Source organism: Meleagris gallopavo, chromosome 8 (genome assembly GCF_000146605.3).
Source record: "Meleagris gallopavo isolate NT-WF06-2002-E0010 breed Aviagen turkey brand Nicholas breeding stock chromosome 8, Turkey_5.1, whole genome shotgun sequence".
Taxonomy (NCBI): domain Eukaryota; kingdom Metazoa; phylum Chordata; class Aves; order Galliformes; family Phasianidae; genus Meleagris; species Meleagris gallopavo.
Window position 1 is genome coordinate 15,872,478 of NC_015018.2, and position 5,182 is coordinate 15,877,659.

Here is a 5,182-nt window from a genome sequence, read left to right on the forward strand (position 1 = left end):
GAGACCAAAAACCGCGCGCTGCCCGCGTCTCGCGAGAGAAGGCGTCTGTCTCGCGAGACGGCTCAGCCCACCTCTGGCGGGCTCGAACGGAAGCCGTTTTGGGTCCTGTCAGGTGATGCCCGTTTCCCCGCCCCGTTCCGGGGACCTCGCGGTCTGCGGGGTGCGGGCTTCGGCTTGCCGTTTCCCGCTGTCCCGAGAGGTGCGGCCCTGGCACCCGGGCTTGTGGATCTGCACCTGCATAGTGGAGGCACCGCCCTCAGTACAAGAGCCTTGAGTGCTACTGTACCACGAGGGGGCAGAGGAACGCCTAAAAGATGAAAGAGGGCTGGAATCAATCGAGTGAAGGAAAACCGCCTTTCCCAAAACATTGCCTGTGTTAAAGTAAATATTTCTAGTGTTGAGAACACAAACGCTTCAGCGTGACCCCAATAACACCAGCTGTCAAAATAACCCCGGGCTTGTACTGACCCCTCAGGTCTATACAAACAGCCACACTAGTAATTGCTCCCACCTGCCTGTCCAGAGGGTCTCTGCTTTGAACTCCACATCATGGGGACACGGAATCTTGGCTTTAGAAAGAGTTGGGGCAAGGGAGAGATGGGGGAGAAGCAGCAGGACAACCAAGTCTGGTAATAGCCGGGGTGGATGGCATTCCTCTCGTTCCCAAAGCCTCAGAGGCCGGTTCTGGATGTTGTAATGTGGTTGATGGAAAAGCAATTCTGTTTTGCAACACTTAGTTTGGAGGCTGGCACGGAGTGGTTCTGCATCCATGTGAGGGAATGTTAGCAGGAAAGAATGTTACTGACCCCCAGTAAAGTTATTTTATTGACACTGTGGTAACAGAATGCAGCCTTGAGAAGCTTCTTACCACCAATGTAGTATTAAGAGGCAGGCACTCCTTCACTGCACCACCGGATGCACTGGCGGTAGCTCCACCTATAGAATCATAGAATCACTGAGGTTGGAAAAGACCTTAAAGATCATCAGGCCCAACCACGACCTAACCATACTACCCTAACAACCCTCTGCTAAATCGTGTCCGTGAGCACCACATCCAAACGATTTTTAAACACATCCAGGGATGGTAACTCAACCACCTCCCTGGGGAACCTATTCCAGTGCTTAACAACCCTTTCTGTAAAGAAGTGTTTCCTGAGATCCAACCTAAACTTACCCTGGTACGACTTGAGGTCATTTACCCTCGTCCTCTCACCTGTCACCAGTGAGAAGAGACCAACCCCACTCTCACTGTAAGCACCTTTCACATATTGGAGGAGAGCAGTAAGGTCTCCCCTCAGCCTCCTCTTCCCCAGACTGAACAGCCCCAGTTTCTTCAGTCTCTCCTCATAGGGCATGTTCTCCAAGCCCTTCACATGCCTTGCTTTCAGACTGTAGCTATACATATATGCTTAAGCTATACATATGCATTATACTTCTGAGAACAATCATACTGTTTCCGATAAGTTCTTTGCATACTTCTCCACCCCTCTGTGCATGTGTGTTGGGTGTCCTGAGTCTCTCTTGGTGGTCTCAAGGACCCCTTTCAATAGTCTTCCTCAGCTGCCCTTTGGTAACCTTTTCCCTCAAGCATGTGCATTGCAGAGTTGGCAGGGATGACTTGTTTTTGTCTTACTTCTGCCTCATAGCTCTTGACCATAATGTTCTTTTATCTTAATGACGTCTGTATCTACATATTGGATGTCCTACCTGCAGCTGAGGCAGCAATATCAAAGGTTGCCTTATAAAGTTTACTTGTTTTGGCTTTGTGGTTACAATTCTTTTTCACTTTCAGTCAGTCTCAAGACATCAAAATAAATAATCAAAGAAAACTTTTATTTTTTAAGATACCTTTAACTGTGTGTGACTCTAAAGAGTTTCCAAAGGTCTTAGTGGTGACCGAGGTGCCAGCACCAGTTCCAGGTGGGAAGCAAAGGTGAAGGTGTCACTAAGCTTCAGAAGCACTTGAGAAAATGAAACTGCAAAGATTTTGGTGGGGATATATATGTTAATAACTCTGTTTCTTTAAAAAATAATAGTAGTAATAATTAAGATCTGTTCTGTCAGCACATCTTGAATCAGAAAGTGTTGTTTCAGCCATTTCCTGCTCTGCTCAGCACCATGCCTGCAAGCTGTTTGGGGCAGGGGAATATGCTGCTGCGTGGTGGGGCCATGGCCATTCCTTTTTCCAGGGAGAGGTTGCATTGTCCTGTCAAATCCTCATCCTCCCTCCCATCGTGCCATGTCTGCATCCATCCCTAGCCCAAGAATCCCGCCTGTGGGATGCAGCAGGAGAGTGCTCTCTTAGCTTCCAGAAGAGTATTTTCCTTTGTATGTGAGATGTTTCTATTTTCAACTAATCATTACGTAGGGCTGGAATACTGTTTTCCCTGTTGGTCAGCAGGAACAAAATAGTATTAATCAGACTTCTCTTTGGTGACATTCCAATATCCTATAATCACAAAACTTCATGCAGTAACAGACTCTTTATAAAGTGTGTCTTTCAAAAACCTATCCCGGGCAAATGGTACAAGGTCAGACAGCTGGGCCTGAAGCCTGCTGGACACACACTGTGGCCTGTTTTTAGCATCCCAGAGACAGACACTTACCAGGGAATATGCAGAAGATTCATGTCCAGCCTTGCAGATAAGGGTACTTATCCTGGCTTAGCATACGAGTGGGATGATGCCAACAAACACTCTCCATATGCAGCTATCAACATGGAATGCATTAGTGCTGGTGATCACTGCTCCCTTCAACAACTTTTGAGACTGAGACTTTAATATTTGATTTTAATGGTCTGACCTCACAAGGTGAATAAGGGAATGCTTATGTAAAATAATCATGGGGCAGATTCTTAAGGGTGGGAATAGGGCCACTTCAGTCAGCAAATAATGTTAAGTGGGCAGATTTGGTAGCATCTTCCCTAAGTGCAGCAGGATCCAGAAGATGGTGCATCTCCATCCATGGCATATATTTAATTTCACTGTTCAGCCAAAGCAAACAGCTTATAACATGTAACTTCTATCGAGAAGAAATGTCTTTTGTCTCACTATGCAGTGACTTGTTACTGCAGTGCAGATAGTGCCTGGTCCATCAGCTTTTGTTTTGGAAGATGAAACTTCCTTGTAACACCTGGACATTTGTACAGCATAATGCAAGGTGCAGAGAAAGCTGAACCTAGAGGCGCAGAGGGGGCTGGGGGAAATTACAGTGCAAGAGAGTAGATAAGAATTAGAAAAAATGCAGATTGTAAACAAAGACGGTTCTGTTCTCAGGTCAGCCAAGTGATTGCTGTGAAGTCACAGTAACTCTGGGCTGTCACCTTTGAAATTTACTTGTTGCTCTGGTATGCAACACAGGAATGCGTGTTGTTTCATCATGCTCTGTGCCTACGCAGTTTTCCTAATGAATTTATTCCAAGCAGTAAGAGCAGTGCCTTGTACTAATTGCCCTGACTGCTGAAGTTGGAATCTGGGACTTCAAATAAGCTGGTTTTCTCTAGGCAAGAGAAGTGAGAAATACAGCCAGGATATTTGTCTCTCTCATTTACAATATATGTACAAGGCTTCCTACTCCTGAACACACGTGAAAGTCTTCAAAGCACTGTGTAGCCCACATAGTGGCAGATAACAGTGGCTTCCCTGATGTTCGCTCAATAATCTTCAATTTTTTTTTTCTTTTCTTGAGAATTAGTGTTGCTAAAATGCAGCAGCAGCTAAAACATCTTGCTTTTGCTCTTCCTGACAGAAGAAATCTGCACTATCTGTCTAAAAGAAATACTGTAGCAGAAGTCTCTCTTCCATCCATATGCACAGCCTTTAGGTGATCAAAAATTTCAGAGGTCATCAGGATTAGTGAATTAGGAAGTTTAAATAATCTCCTTTAACTTAGAGTTAAACATTCAGCTAGGAGACGTGCAGGAAGAAAGCTCTCCAGTGAGCCAGGGCTCAGATGTTAACCGGTGTACTATATACACAATAACACTAGATGGCTGCATAGACTCTGAAAAGCTACTCTTTCCTTCGGGCTCAGTTATGTAGCTTATGGGCCTGAAGCATACGAGGCAAAATGTGTTGATCAGTGAAGCAGAAGCATGTTTGTGTTCCAGCCCCTCTGTGTAAGTAAGCAGTCAAATCCTCCTCTGAGCTGGCAGCCAGGGCTGCGGGGTATGGCACGCAGCTGATACCAAATACCATGCTGACATGAAGTGTCCTTCTTCCAGATTTGGTCCATTTCCATCAGCAGGAGCTGAACTACATGTGAAGCAGCTCCCGAGGCTCATTTCCAGTGTAGCCTTTCAAGTAACCTGAAATCCCTGTAACTGATGATAAAAGAGTGGGGTGTGCAGACGGAGGCAGAAACCTCTTTGGGCAGCCAGCTTTAATCAGCTGCATTTGTTTGTATACAAAGACACCTAAAAACACTACCCACCATTCTGTACAGCAATGTCCCAAGTTTTCTAGCTCCTGCTGCAGCACACAGCTCAAACAAGCCAGAGCAGGATTGAGGTTGTTAGGGATAAGGACTGATAGTGTAATACAGCAGGCAAGCAGCTTTCTTGGAGGCCAGGAAATGTATTCAAAAAGTTTCTGCAAAACTGGCCAAAAAATCACTACATTCGTCTAATCATCACAGTCAGCAATTAACCTGGTATTTGAATATAGTCCTTCTATTCATACATTGCTTAAAAGATTGCTTGTGTTCACTATGATTAGGTATGGGTGTTACAGCAGTTTCATTTGTAACTGAGAATATGACATCAGCTAAGAAATGGTGGTTTTATCCAGCCCATCACCCGGTCCAAATCTTTCAAATGTAAGCTCTGCCAGCAATGCATTTCCTGACTTACCTTCAGGTAACTAACAAATTCCTCTCTGGTTTCTCTGACCATAACTGCTTGCCTCTGCAATGATTTGTGGCTGTATATCCAGACAGGCACCAATTTCATTCAAATGGTATGAGAAGCAGACCTCATCCTGATAACCTACTGCTCCAAAACTCCAGGCTGTTCTGACTTGATGTGAACATAAATGGAGGTCAGAACTTATGGCTGGCTCCAAATCCTGAAATGCATCCAACTCAGTTGGTCCCTAAACCACCTTGTTGCTTTTAGCTATTAGAAATGAAAACATTACAGGTGAGGGAGAGCAACGAAGAGCTGTTGTGCTGCAGCCTGCTGCTA